We start from the raw sequence: 15,757 nt of genomic DNA on the forward strand, positions 1-15,757 counted from the left end.
CACAGGCAGGCAATGAATTGTTCTGAGCCATATTTGCTTTCTATGACCTGTTAAATAAATCTGTTCCTTCTTGAGCATTGTGAATCCTGTGCTTGCAAGGTGAATCAGTGACCACTCTCAGGGAAGTGATTGTTAGGCAATGAAATTTCCAGATTGTCTGTATGAGGCAACTGGATTCAATAAACATCTGTTAATTGCCTTCTATATGTAAAGCACTCTGCTGGGTACTAGAGATGCAAAGACAAAATGGAACAAACCAATCTTAGGTCTTAAGGAACTCTTTTGGGTGGAAGAAGGAAGAAGACGGCTAGAACACTTATACAGAGAAATAAATACATGTGATGCTGACTGGCCCCCACTGCCTGAAGTTAAGTACATTACATCTCATCCCTCCCTCAAGGTTTTCCATTACCCTTGATAGGGAATCTAGGCTCTCTGCCTAGGCTCCAGCCCTCACTGATGGTGTTCCCTCCAGTTGTAGGGGAGATTGCCTGAACCCCAATTCCATTTGACCATTAAACAGTAGGAGTAACTTTTACAAAGGATTATTTACTTCAAAAGGTATTCACAAATATACAAACATATGCCCTCAACATAAATGAGGAAGTCTGTGGGGAGGGGAAGGGATTAGATTCATAGTTTAGGTCAGTTGCAACAAAACACAGTTCCAGCTCCAAGTCCAAACCCGAAGACTTGAGTCCCAACCACCCTGGGGGCTTCTCAGAGCTTCCTTGTCAGTTTCCACCTCCTCAATTTTTTTGTTCAATCTCCCAGTTCTGGTGTTCCTGAAACTGAAGACAAAGGAAATAGAATAGAAACCCCAGATTTATTTCTCAGAACCGGAGTAAAAGACAGCAGGGAAGGTATCCTCTGTCCTGGATCCTTCATGATACCAGTGCTGGGGGCAAACTTCGATCTTCACCTCCTGGAACGAGGAGTTGGAGCCAGAAAAAGACACTGTCACAGAGTGACCAGTTTGAGAAGATTCAGCCTGTCCCAGCTCTGTAGCAGGGGGTGTTGCAGGGGTCTCAGCACCCAGCAGGACGGTTGGACCTGAATGGGCAGAGTAGCTGATGGGGAGTCATGACGTGGCTCAGTGGTTAGACAGGTTAGAGGGGAGTCACAGGGTAGAAGGAGGGCCTTACATGACAAGACTGAAGATTGTGCATTCTGTCCTGGAGAGAATAGGAAGCCCAGGAAAACATTAGAGAAGGGAAGTGACCTGGTTTTATGAGCATCAGCCATTTTTATTTAATTCTTAATTTTTTAATTTTTAAATTAATTAATTTGATTATACTTAGTAATCAATTATCTGCTGTTTGTCCCGTATACGACTTGTTTGTACATATTTGTTATTTGCTGTCTCCCTCACTAGACTGTGAGCTCCTTGAGGGCAGGAACTGTCTTTTGCTTCGTTTTGCATCCTCAGTGCTTATCAAAGTGCTTGGCACATAGTAGGTGCTTAATACATGCTTATTGACTGACTGATTATACCTACCCATTCTGTACTAGGTTCTTTTTAAACCTCTACCCCATGCTCATATTAACCTCCATGTGGAGGACCACAGTTAGGGCAAACATGTGCCTCCCCTCTGGGGCCAGAAGGAAAAGGAAGTCAGATTGCGAGCCATCATTGGCTAGGAATCACATATCTCTGGGTTGAACATCTGCTTGCCTTGGATGGCTTTCAGGAGAAACACTGACACCATCCAGGTCGTGGCCACAGCCAGGACCGCAGAGCTATTTCTTTACTCCCAGGCCAGGCCTGCCTTTCCTGGCAAGGTCCCTCCATCCTCTCAACAGCCAGTCCCTACCCTGGCCCCTGGCAGGCAGAATATCCCTCCTGAGGAAAGGCTTCAGGGAGCAATAGACGAGACAAATGGGGAGCAGATTTAGATAAGTGTTTGTATGTTCAGCATGTATGTGTGTGTTGTTAACATGGGACCAGCCTTGGGCAGGAAATTGTAGTTTTCTTCCTGAAAAATTAAAGATAGACTTCCCCGGAGGCCTCTGGGAGCTGCAGCTGGGGCCATAGCAGAATCCAACTATTTTGTTCTGAGATCCTCTAAAGGGGCCAGGAGACAGCCTGCTGAGGAAGCCTTTTATTTGCTGGTGCCCATAGGGGAAGGGGGAGGTGGAGGGAGGGAGGGTAGTGCCTCGTGAAATCCTTGGGTTTAGTTTGAATTGTAGTAGCAAAGTGTGAAAAACAAAAAACAAAAAACAAAAAACGGTTTCTTTACAAATATTTTCCAAGTCAAACTGCCCTTTCTCATTCTTGGTCCAGGCAGATGAACTTTTAAAGTCATTTGTCGGGTGACAGCATTAGGTTCCAAAAAGATTTCAACAGGCTACACTTTGGCCAGAGAATAAACTTTGCCACTGTCTTTTCCTACCTGCCTCCTCCTTCCTGGACGCCCCACCCATCTGCCCAACTTGCCACTACTTACTCTCATTGTTCCTAGAAAGAGTGTAGCAATCTTAGGGATCCCCTGAAACTTTCCAGACCCAAATAACCCTCCCTGGCCACCACTCTTACTAGAATGTAAGCTCTTTGAGGTCAGGGACTGTCTCTCTTTTGGATTTATATCCCTGGTGCTTAGTATAGTGCTGGCCGAATAGTAAATGCTTAATAAATACTTTTGTATTCATTCATTCATTCATAAATGTCAATGTATTCTACCTGGATTCCAAAAATCATCCCCATAAATTGTCCCAGTTGCCTGGGTGGCTCAAGTGTGCTTGCTTCTCTAATGGCAAAGCGTCTTGGCTGGATGGGGGATATATGAGTAAGGACAATGATAAACTGGCAGAGTGTCCAGAGGAGGGTGATCAGAGTGTTTGAAGGTCTTCAGAGTCAAGATGGTGCCACATGAGACTCAGTGGGCTGAAGTTGGGATGGTTAGCCTGGAGAAAGTGACAAATACTGAGGGGAAATGTGATGGATGGCTTCAAGATTCCAAAGAGCTGTCAATTGGAAGCACTGCTTATTCTCGGCCCTGAACTATCCAGGGCAAGCAGATGTTCGACCCAGAGATATGGGATTCCTAGCCAATGATGGCTCACAGTCTGACTTCCTTTTTCCTTCTAGCCTCGGGGGGAAGCATATGTTTGCCCTGACTGTGTTTCTCCACATGGAGACTTGTATGAGCGTGGGGTAGAGGTTTAAAAAGAACCAAGTACGGAATGGGTAAGGTATAACGAGTTAGTTAATAAGCATTTATTATGCACCTACTATGTGCCAGGCACTGAGCTAAGCATTGGGGATACAAATGTAACCCCTGTTCCAAACCAGGAGCAATAGTTAGAAGTTATAAAAAATTAAACCTTTCCCAAAGAGGACTGGCTGCCTTGGAAGATAGTGGTTAGGATCCCCCCCCCCCACTGCAGGGCTTCAAGCAATGGCTTGGAGAGCATGCCAAAGGGAGGATTCTTGTTCAGATATAGTTTGAACTAGGTGCCTTCTGGGTCTCCTTTCTCTCTGGCGTTCTTGGATTCCGGGTGAAGGGATTGTGACCCGTCAACAAGTCAGCCAACAAGCATCCTTAGATGCCTGGCCAATGGCCAATTGGCCAACTTGGCCAATAAACATTTGTTAAGTACTTACTGTATGCCAAGCACTGTGCTAAGCTCTGGAGATAACACAAAAAGGCAAAAGACAGTCCCTGCCCTCAAGGGGCTCATAGTCTAATGGGGGAGACCACTTGAAAATAACTCTTTACCAACAAGCTACACACAAGATAGGTACAAGTTGGAGATGATAGCTAAGCAGAGAGAATGACTGATGCTGCCCTCAAGGAGCTGTCATTCTTTTCCTTAGGCAACTGGGGTTAAGTGACTTGCCCAGGGTCACACAGCCAGTAAATGTCTGAAGCTGGATTTGCACTCAGGTCTTCCTGACTCCAGACCTGGTGCTATATCCACTGCTCTGCCTTGCTGCCTCTGGACACTACTCACTACTTTCTGAGTTACTGTTAATAAAAATGATGATGGTGATGGTGATGATGATAACAGTAACAGTAACTAGCTTTATAGAGTGCTTTGAGGGTTGCAAAGTGATTTACAAACGTCATCTCATTTTATCCTCACAACAACCACGAGAGGCGGACGATATGGTTGTTGTTAATCTTCCTTCCTTCTCAAAGAGGGCCAGTGACATACATGAGCAGGGTGAGGTCGTGACTTACAAGTGAATTGGACTGAAGTGAGAGAGGGCTGGGCAAAGTCACCAGACTCACTTTCTCCTCCGGAGCCATCTGGGTCCAGTGGTCAGATAGAGATCAGAATGACTTGGAGATGGCCCTGGATGAAGTGGGAAACCTTGGTCTTTTTAAGCTTAGGTCTTTCCCACGACTCGGTTTGTCTGAGGCAATACCCAGGGGCAAGATGGCCTAGTTTGCCTTCACAAAAGAATCAGTCTGGGAGGGAAAGACCCTCAGAGTTTCTGGTCGGAACCAGATGCTATTATTATCCCCATTTTTAAAGATGAAGAAATTGAGGCACAGACTTTCCCGGGGTCACACAGCTAGTTAAATGTCTGAGTCAGCATTCAAACTCAGGTCTTCTAGCTGGTGTTGCAGTGGGTAGAGCTCTGGATGACCCTGGGAAAGTCACTTAACCGCTATTTGCCTCAGTTTCCTCATCTGTAAGATGGGGATAATAACAGCACACATCTACCTTGTAGGGTTGTAGTAGAAATCAAATGAGATTTTATTTATTAAAAAAGGAAGTGCTTAGTAGAATTCTGAGCACACAGTGGGTGCTATAGAAATGCTTATTCCCTTCAAAGTCTCTCATGCCACTTAGCTGATTCTTCCTGGGGCAGAACTCTTCAGAATCTCTCTAGGTCATGAGATGTCTTACGTGGATTATGTTCAAGTAAGGCCCATTTGAGTGCATGATTCTATGACTTCAGCTGAGCTTTGTCAGATTTGCAAAGGTAGAGGAAAGGGAAAAATCCTTCCAGGAGAATGACGAAAATGTAGACAAAGCTGGCATGACCAGGGTATCCGTCTGGCCTGGCTGTTAGGGAGGCGATAAAGTTGGTTAGATCCTGCTGGGCCAGATTAGGAAGGGCCTGGAGTGTGGAGCAGAGAAGGTTGGACCTGATGGCAGACGCTGAAGGAGCCTCAGGCAAGAGCTGCTGCTGCAAGTCCTTTCCTGGAAGATCGCTGATAATGATGATAATAGGCCAGCTCAGGGAAAACAGGTTCAGGGGATTTGATAAGCTCAACTGTCTTGCTGGGAGAGTGATCCTTCCCCTTGGCAGCGTGAGAGCCTGGGCATGGGCCAGCGGGTTACCTCAGCAGAGAAACTCCCAACTTGAGTTGAAAAGTGAGCTTTCGACTCTGCTCCAATCCCACCTTCTGTAGGAGGCTTTCTCCAGCACCCCCAAATCCCCCAACCGCCCGAGCTTTCTCTTTGAGCTTGTTTCATTTGCCCACTTGATACCTTTTATGTCGGTAGTTGTTTGCGTGCTGTGAGCTCATTGAGAGAACGGACCCTGGTTTTTTGCCTTCCTTTGTATCTCTGGCACTTAGTACAGCACCTGGCAGACAGCAAGTGCTTATTAAACGATTAACTGATTGACCAATGATCAGTTCAGAAGAATGTGACTAAGACCATGAGAGGATGGGAGATCACTTTATACCAGGATGCGCTGAAAAAAATTAGAGACTGTAAAACTACAGAAAGGCAGATTGGGGGTTGGGGTAGGGCATAACGGTTGTCCTAAAATATCTGAAGGGCTATCACTTGGAAGAGGGATTAGTGTGGTTCTGCGTGTAATGGGGCCCAGCTGCTGAGAGTCAGATTTAGACTCAATGGGAGAAACACCCTAAATCCCTTCCCAACCATGAGAGCTATCCCCAAATAGAAGATCATTTCCAAAGGTAGTGAGTTTCCTGTCCCTTGGCATATTCAGGTAAAAGGTTGGGGGTGTTGCAGAGAGAATTATGGTTTAAATATTGGTTGGACTGGGTGGTTCCTTCTGATTTTGAGATTCTTGGATTCCAGAATTCTCTGATTCTTTTCTTCAGTCAAGAAACATTCATTAAGCATCTTCTGTGTTCCAGGCACTAGATTAAGGAAAAAGCACTATCCCTACTCTTAAGGACTTCATATTCTAATCACCAGGTTTCGTGACTCTTGTTTCTTGTTCCATGAGGTAGCCAGGCAAAAAGAAGGGCAGAGAAAAGAAGACTGGATCATGGAAAGACCTTCTTCTGTTCCTCCTTTTCTCCCTTACTCTCCTTCCTTTCACCCCGGTGCCCATAAGCCAAGCAGTCAAGGCAGTAGCCAGGGAAGGGGAACAGATCCACTTCCTAACACCATCAGGAACTGGAATCCTAGCTCTCTGATGAGACTCTCAGTGACTGGCATGCTGGCAGATTTCCCCAGACATCTGCCAGGAGTGCATGGACACACAGAGAGGCTGATGGGAGCTTTGTCAGCCAACAGAGCACAGAGTGATATCAGAGCTACTGAGCTGGGAGTTAGGAGCCCCCAGCCCAGAGTCCAAGGCTCAGGACTCTCTGATCAGGACCTGACAAGACTTTTCCCTTTGCCCTTCTCACCTTCTGGGCCAGATTCATTTTTGGAGGTGCCTTCCCTAACTCTCAATGATTTCATAAAGAGCAAAGGAATCCTGGGGAGGGGCTGCCCTGTCAGAACAGGTTAAAAATAGGCTCAACCCTTTCCCCTGCCTGTCTCCTTTAAGACTGGGTAGGGAAATGTTCTCCAGTCTTCAGGCTCAGGCATGATGTAAGTGCTGTTTATGGAAGGGCTGTAATAATAGAATCACACCAGCCAGGGGCTTTCATTCTTGAGGCCTCCACCCAGGGAGGGGTGCTGCGCCCAGGCAGCCTTACAACCTCCACGCTGAGCCCACCCCTGGGGTGGGGGTGCGGAAGGTGAGTAGCTTGGTCTCTGGGTGTGTTCCAGTGATTTGCTGACAGCAGAATCCTCGGGAGGGCAATTGTTGGGTGGAAGGTGACCCCAGGTCATTTCACTGAAAAACTCTCCTGTGGGATACTGTGCTCTATAGATAGAGTGGAACAGTGGACAGACCAGGACAGAGGCTTTAAAGTTAGTGAACCCGAGTCTGAATACTGGCTTTGCCTCTTACTGCTTTGTGACCTTGGGTGAATCATATAGTTTCTTTTGGCCTTAATTTTCTTATCTATGTGTATTAACACCCTTTGTGGCCATATTCCCCCAACCTGAACTGCCTCTGACAGGTTGGGTCCCAGGAAGGTAATAACCATTTATATAGCACCTACCATGTGTCAGGCACTATGCTAAGGGCTTTTTACAAAACCCTGTTAGGTAGGTGCTATTATTATCTCCCCGTGCCCTTTTCTTTTCTTAACAGTTGAGGAAACTGAGACAAATAATGGCTTGCCCAGAATCACATAGCTAGGAAATGTCTGAGGTTGGATTTGAGCTGAGGCTCAGCACTCTATCCATTGTACCACCAGCTACCGCTTTCAAGATGCTAGAGGTAACTGTGTGGGTGATTATGCTCCTAACTCTGTGGCAACAAGCCCCTTACCAGTGTGCTTCTGTTTAACAATCAGCCTAACCCAGTTGTTTAGCAAAGACATTTACTCAAATAGCATAGCAAGGACAGGAGTTACAAAGCATTGCCTCCCTAAACTTGGGGCACACTTTCCCACAATACACAAAGAGTGATGGGAAGGGTGGACACAAAATTTCAATACAATGGTAGTGAGGCACATGTGTGGAGAACACATGTGGCTAAGGCAAAGAAAGAAACAAGCATTTATTAAGTGCCTCCTATGTGCTAGAAATTTTACAAACATTAGTTCCTTTGATCTTTACAACAACTCATTGAGATAGGGGCTATTATCATCCCATTTTACAGTTGAGGAAACTGAGGCAGACATAAGTTAAATGACTTACCCAGGATCACATGACTAAGATGTATCTGAGGTTGGATTTGAACTCGTCTTCCTTCCTCCAGTCCAAGAGCTCTGCACACCTGGTTGCCTCTCCCAAGTCTAAAGCTTCAGGGCATTAATATCTCCCCCAACCCCTCCTGGAGGATCTTGATTAAGTTGAAACATGGAGTGTGATATTGATACCTATCTATCCTGTGTATAGCTTGTTTGTATGTATTTGTTTGCTTGTCTCCCCCATTAGATTGTGAGCCCCTTGAGGGCAGAGGTTTGTTCTTTGCCTCTTTTATATACCTAGTGCTTAGTACAGTGCTTGGCACATAGAAGGTGTTTAATAAATGCTTACAATACAGTGCCTGGCACACAGAAGGTGCTTAATAAATCCTTACTGACCGACTGATGGTCAAGTTTCTCTGCTGCTTATCTGCTTACCCTCTCTCAGATGGATGGGTGGCTCAGCTGGACTTAACTTCTCATAAGCTTTGGCATCTCAGAGCTGGATGGATCAATCCATGTCACTGACATGGTTGCTTCCGTATTGGGCAGGACAGGTCACTTGACTTCTGGAATGCTGTCAGCTGCTGGGCTCTTCATAGGAAACAGCATTTCTGCTAGAGTTGATCTACAGGACTCAGTGAAATATTCCACTACCTTTGGCCACTACGTGGCTGGCACCACGCACCCTCTTCAGTTGGTGTTATAGCAAGGACAACAACCCTTTACCTAGGATTGACAGAAGCTTCTCCTCTGGTGGGGGGGGTGAGAAAAAAATCTAGGTTCTCTCTTTTAACAGCTCTTTCTGCTTCAGAGGTGGCTTCCCTTAGGGAAGGATTCTACCTTTACCTATGAAGCTCAATGCAATTATACTTCCCAGATTCCTACTAGGTTTTATGTAGATGAGTGGCTGGATAAAAGGTAGGGAAGCAGTTTGTACCCTGGGGCAAATTGTCTCAGATGTCTTTAGTGGTTTTTTCCCACTTCTGATCTTCAGCTTGGTTAAGTCTCAAGCAGGCACACAACTGCATACAGGGTTATACTGGCAAATATTTAACAAATAACTCTGGGGAAAAAAATGTCTTCAGGGTACACTTTTACATTGAATCTGCATTAACGGGTTTTTTTCCCATCACTTTCTTAAGTCTAGACAATCACCAAGATGATAAATCAAGCCCTGATTTGTGGTATTTGCTGATTTTTGAGGGGTAAATGCTCATGCTGAAAACTGAACAATCCCATTCTCCCACAATGGTAAGACATGCCAGGGTTAGATTGTATGGCCTCTAAGCTCTCTTTCAGCCCTAAACGTATGATCCTACGATCCTGCTCTTGAGGGGTCAAGAGAAGTGGTGTTGGGTAGTAGCTGCTTAGATCCACACTCCCAGCTACCCCTGTCCTTGGTACCACCTGGGGGTACTGGCTCCAGGAGACCTGCACTGGCAAGCAGATGGCCCAGGCTAGGGTGATGGTGGAATATGCGATGGGTCTGGGAGCACAATGTTTCCCCTTCAGAGAGAACCAGAGCTGTCTGCTCCAGGGCCATCTGTGCCTACCTTTGCCAAGAAAGATCCTATCTATCTTTCCTGTTCTGCTCCTTTTGAGCTTTTTACCAGTCTGTGGGGAGGCACAACCTTCTTCCTCCTTCCTGCAGGGCCAGGGAAGAAGGAGGCATCAGCTTGGTGGTCCTAGGATCATAGATTTCAAATTGGAAGAGACTGCTAAGCAACTCCCCACAACTATAATTTTCAGAGAAGCCGCTGACCTGCACAGGCAGAGGAAGTTTCCTGACTCGGGAGTTCCCTCTAACACTGAAATCTTGGGTCAGGTCCTTATCCCTGTCTCTTCCTGACTCAAGTTCAGCACTATCCATTGTTCTTTGGTGCCTGTGTGATTGAGCCAACAGTTGATGCAGGATGGTCAGGGACAGGTCCTGCTTGGGGAGCCCTGGTCAGAGTTCCTGTTCCTATGACTCTGGCCTGGCATAGGAACCATCTGGCTTGTGATCTCCCTTTCCACTCCTTCCTAATGCTCATCCATCAGCAGGGCCATGGTCTATGGGCATTCAGAACAATCCTCTACTATGGGGTCGCCTTCCACAGGGATCTCTGGGTAGTTCCCTATGACCAGGGTAACCATACTGGCTTTGTAGTTCATTCATTCATTCATTCATTCATTCATTCATTCATTTGTTCACTCATTCATTCACTCACTTATCCATCCATCCATCCATCCATCCATCCATCCATTTATTAATTTGTTTAAGAAACAAAATTTATTAAATGCACTTATGAAAAATTTATAACAAATAAATCTACATAAATGTATATGATTTAGACAAATCATTCAATTTATATAAATTTATGCAAATTTACATAAATTTATACAAATTATATATTTTATATATTATATATAAATTTATTAAACATACACACTTTGCTAGATGCTTGAGAATTCCAAGACCAAATGGAACAAAACAAAACAAAACAGAATAAATAAAAAACCCGGTCTCTGCCCCGGAGCTGTCGGCGCAGCTGCTCATTAGCTCTCCTGACAGGGCCCGGAGCGTTCATTACTCATCTCTCACTCACTTACTCACACCTGCAGAACAGGGCGGCAGGGGGAACTTTCAACTGACCGAGTTGCCCAGGTTTTCCAGCTCCGGAGATCGCGGGCACGCAGCCCGGTTGCTCCTGGGGCCCGGAGCCCTGGACACGAAGGCACCGCGTCGCTGCATCTGAGTGGGAAGGCACCTGAGGGACCATCTAGTCCAACCCGGACTTGAGCAAGCTCCCGATCCCTCCAGCACGGGCTCACCCAGCTACTGCTTGAAGGAGTCTGGCGAGAGGGGATCAGGCAGCTCTGCAAAGTGGCCTATTTCGCTTTGGGACCATCTCACCATTAAGAAGCTTTCTGTCTATCAAGCTTAAAATTTCCCTTCTCGCAACTCCTGCCTATTTCTTCCCTCTGGGGACAAGCAGAACAAATCTTGTAGGTAGCAGTCCTCCAAATACTCAAAGACAGCATCTCCCTGTAGCCTTCTTTTTTCTAAACGGTACAGTGGATAGAGTTCCCGCTTGGAATCAGGAAGACGAGTTCAAAACCAGCTTCAGACAGTAGCTGTATGACCCTGGGCAAGTCACTTAACCTTTGTCTACTTCAGTTTCCTCATCTGTAAAATGGGTATAAAAATAGCACCTACCTCCCAGGGTTGTTCTGAGGATCAAATTAAATATTATCTCAGGGCAGCGAGGTGGCGCCATAGTGCACCGAGTGCTGAGGCTGCAGTCAGGAAGTCTCATATTCTGGAGTTCAAATCTAGCCTCAGATACGCTGTGTGACCATGGGCAAATCTTAACCTCTGCTTGCCTCAGTTTCCTCATCTGTAAAATGGTCTGGAAAAGGACACGGCGAATGTACCTCCCAGGGTTGTTGTGAGGATCAAATAAAATATTATCTCATTTCTCATCAAATGAGGAGTCTGTAATGTTCACATTTGGCACGTAGCAGTATCCCAATAAATACTCATCCCCTGCCCCACAACCCCTTTATCCACTCTATGAGCCCATTTCCTTCAAGTCCTCCTCATGTGTCATGACCTGGAGCTTCTTCACTATTCTAATACAGAAGTGACACATAGTTCCTTCCCCTCAAGGGATTTCTTGCAGTTTACATAGGTCCTTTTACTCCGGTCTTTTCTATCTCGTGTCATATGAGCCTAAGATTTTAGTACAACAGAAAGAGCACTCAGTCAGAATACCAGCGACTTGAGCTCTAGATCTGGCTCGCCCAGTAATTGGCCTTGTGACCTTGAACAAGTAATCTTCCCTCTCTGGGTCTATTTCCTTTTTTTAAAAAAAAAAATCAGTTAAGCACGGGGCGGGGCCAAGATGGTGGCGTGAAAGCAGAGACTTGCTTGAGCTCTCCCCCAAACCCCTCCAAATACTCATAAAAAATGGCTCTGAACAAATTCTGAAGCAGCAGAACCCACAAAAAGACAGAGTGAAACAAATTTCCAGCCCAAGACAACCTGGATGATTGATCAGAAAGGTGTATCGCGCCGGGCTGGGAGCGCAGCGCAGCGTGGGTGCGCAGGCCGCAGCGAACCTGGAGCGGGCCTCAGAGGACCGAATGGCCGGCAGCTGTGGAGGTTTCCAAACTCCTCAATCCACGAATGCCAAAGACAACTTAGAAGGTCAGTGGGAAAAGTCTGTTTCTGTCGGTGCCTGAGAAAGGAAGGTGGGGTTTCAGCTCCATTCCCCAAGAGTGTGGCCCTGGGGGGAGCAGCTGCTTCCCAAGCTTCCAGCCCACAGACTGAGGGGGAATCCAGTGGCTGATCAGAGAGGGATTGCAGGGATCTCTTTGCCAGTGCTGAGGCAGGAATCTCTTGCTTTGCCAGTGTGTGGATCTGGGTCACAGTTCCGGGCGGCGGTGCTGGGGTGAGGAGGAGCGCTGGCATGGTGGAGCTTGGAGTGGCGGTGGAGAGGAAGACTTCCTCACAGTTACAGGACAGAAAAGAATATTTGTGGTCACAGACCAGGAAAGGAGTAAACACCTCGCCCCTTATCATACCACCTTGGAAGAACTGAAAATTTACAGGTCCCTACAAGTATCTCTGAAAACAGCTACACAAACCCCTGAAGCTTGGGACAGTACACTCTCCACATTGGAAGCAGACTCTTACCTTAACAAAGAGTTTAAAACTCAAGTAATTGGCTGGGATCATGAGCAAGCAGCGCAAAAAGAGTCAGACTATATTATCTTACTTTGGTGAAAAAGAAGATCAAAATATACAACCAGAAGAAGACAACAAAGTCAAAGCTCCTACATCCAAAGCCTCCAAGAAAAATATGAATCAGTCCCAGGCCTTGGAAGAGCTCAAAAGGGATTTTGAGAAGCAAGTAAGGGAAGTAGAGGAAAAACTGGGAAGAGAAATGAGAGTGATGCAAGAAAATCATGAAAAACAAGTCAACAGCTTGCTAAAGGAGACCCAAAAAAATACTGAAGAAAATAACACCTTAAAAAATAGCCTAACCCAAATGGCAAAAGAGGTCCAAAAAGCCAATGAGGAGAAAAATGCCCTAAAAAGAAAAATTGGCCAAATGGAAAAGGAAGTCCAAAAGATTACTGAAGAAAATACTTCCTTAAAAATTAGAATAGAGCAATTGGAAGCTAGTGACTTTATGAGAAATCAAGACACTGTAAAACAAATCCAAAAGAATGAAAAATTAGAAAACAATGTGAAATATCTCATTGGAAAAACAACTGACCTGGAAAATAGATCCAGGAGAGAGAATTTAAAAATTATTGGACTATCTGAAAGCCATGATCAAAAAAAGAGCCTAGACATCATCTTTCAAGAAATTATCAAGGAAAACTGCCCTGATTATTAGAACCAGAGGGCAAAATAGAAATTGAAAGAATCCACAGATCTCCTCCTGAAAGAGATCCCCAAAGGAAAACTCCTAGGAATATTGTAGCCAAATTCCAGAGTTCCCAGGTCAAGGAGAAAATATTACAAGCTGCCAGAAGGAAACAATTCAAGTACTGTGGAAACACAATCAGGATAACACAAGATTTAGCAGCTTCTACATTAAAGGACCGCAGGGCATGGAATATAATATTCCGGAGGGCAAAGGAGATAGGATTACAACCAAGAATCACCTACCCAGCAAAACTGAGTATAATCCTTCAGGGGAAAAAATGGTCATTCAGTGAAATAGAGGACTTTCAAGCATTCCTGATGAAAAGACCAGAGCTGAATAGAAAATTTGACTTTCAAATACAGGACTCAAGTGGAACATGAAGAGGTAAACAGGAAAGAGAAATCATAAGAGACTTATTAAGATTGAACTGTTTACATTCCTGCATGGAAAGATGATATTTATAACTCATGAGACCTTTGTCAGTATTAGGGTAGTTGAGGAAAAAATATGTATATATATATGTATATAGATAGATAGATAGATAGATAGATATAGATAGATAGATAGATAGATAGATAGATAGAGGGCACAGGGTGAGTTGAAGATTAAGGGGTCATATCTGGAGAATAAAATTAAGGGATGAGAGAGGATATACTCGAGAAGAAGAAAGGGAGAGGTAGAATGGGGTAAATTATCTCACAAAAAAAACAGAAAAGAAAAGTCTCTACAGTGGAGGGGAAACAGGGGAAGGTGAGAGGGAATGAGGAATCTTATTCTCATAGGATTTGGCTTAAGGAGGGAATAACATACACATTCAATTGGGTATGGAAATCTGTCTTACCCTACAGGAAAATAGGGGGAGAAGGGGACAAGAGAGCAGGGGGATGATAGAGAGGAAGGCAGATTGGGAAAGGGGTAATCAGAAGTAAATACTTCTGAGGAGGGACAGGGTCAAAAGAAAGAATAGAATAAATGGGAGGGCAGGATAGGGTTAAGGGAAATAGAGTTAGTTTTTCACAACATGTCTACTATGGAAGTGTTTTGCATAACTGCACATGTACAACCTATATTGAGTTGCTTGCCTTTTCAATGAGGGTGGGTGGGGAGGGAGGAAGGGAGAAAATTTGGAACTCAAAGTTTTAAAAACACATGTTTTTAAAAAAATGTTTTCACATGCAACTGGGAAATGAGAAATACAGGAAATGGGGTACAGAAGTCTATCCTGCTACAGGAAAATAGAAGGGGAAGGGGATAAGAGAAGAGGGGGGAGAGATAGAAGAGAAGGCAGACAGGGGAAGGGTATTCAGAATGCATGCCATCTTGGGGTGGGGGGGGTGAAAATTTGGAACTCAAAAACTTGTGGAAGTGAATATTGAAAACTAAAAATAAATAAATTTATATTAAAAAAAATCAGTTAAGCAGTCAACAAACATTTACATTAATGGCTTTTGCTAGAACACAAATTCCTTGAGGGCAGCGATCGGTTTTGCCTTTCTTTGTATCCCCAGCCTTGGCATACAGTAGATACTGGCATACAGTAGATACTGGCATACAGTAAATAAATGCTCATTGACTGACCCACTATGTACCAGGCACTGTACTGAGAAGTAGTGGAGATAGAAAGAAAAAAGGAAAAATCATCCCTGCCTTCAGAGAGCTTACATTCTAACGGGCCTCAGAGTCACTCAGAGCCCGGCCCCTGCATAGCGAGAGTGTGAAAGGCCAGTCAGAGGAGGCTGAGCAGTGAGAAGGGCCTTGGAGAGGACATCCCACGTGCTAATCCCCTCCAGTCTCATTACCACACTCCCAGCTCAAGCCTTGATGACACCACTCCCCTCAGTCAACTTTCCTTTCTGGTTGGAGGGCTGGAGGGTAGAGCACCAAACTTCTCCCGATGCCTTTCTTTATAGAGGGCAAAGATTGAACTCTCACCTCCCACCACTCTGCATCTGCCCATCTGCCTGGCTTTGACTCCAGGGAACGAGATGCCCCACCCCGTGCTGGTGCTTCCTGGTCTCCCCACCCCGACTTTTCTGCCTCTCCTTCCACTAGATCGTAAGCTTATTGAGGGCAGGTGTTGTCTTTCTTTTTTATTAATTATATCCCCAGTGCTTAGCACAGTGTCTGGCATATAGTAGGCACTTAATAAATGTTTATTGTGGATTGGATTGGACTGTGGTCCCTCTGAGGTGACCTCATCTACCTGGAATTGTAACTGATTGATCTCTGGCAGAGGGAGGGGGGTAATGGGGGTGGTGAAGGGAAGAAAGGGAGGGGAAATATTGTTATTTTATTGATCCTGCCCCCACCCTTTTTCTTGGTTGCCCCCAGATCAAACCTCCCAGGGTCAACCCTAGGTCCATCCTTTTGCCCAAAGGGTCTTTGCTTCTACTCCTGGGCTCAGTACAGTGGAAAGGCTTG

The 15,757-nt window shown here is 45.3% G+C and overlaps 1 long non-coding RNA gene across 2 annotated transcripts in view; it reads left to right on the forward strand.

Moving 5' to 3' along the window:
- The first annotated feature begins 6,799 nt into the window (after nt 1-6,799).
- LOC110220342 (uncharacterized) overlaps nt 6,800-15,757 on the forward strand; it is a 103,982-nt gene continuing 95,024 nt past the window's right edge. For both annotated transcript variants that reach the window (XR_013485763.1, XR_013485762.1), the window contains exon 1: nt 6,800-6,908. This is a non-coding gene — a long non-coding RNA (uncharacterized LOC110220342). The remainder of the gene's footprint in view (nt 6,909-15,757) is intronic.

The sequence above is a fragment of the Phascolarctos cinereus genome, unplaced genomic scaffold (assembly GCF_003287225.1).
Source record: "Phascolarctos cinereus isolate Bilbo 61053 unplaced genomic scaffold, phaCin_HiC Scaffold_4;HRSCAF=312, whole genome shotgun sequence".
NCBI lineage: Eukaryota > Metazoa > Chordata > Mammalia > Diprotodontia > Phascolarctidae > Phascolarctos > Phascolarctos cinereus.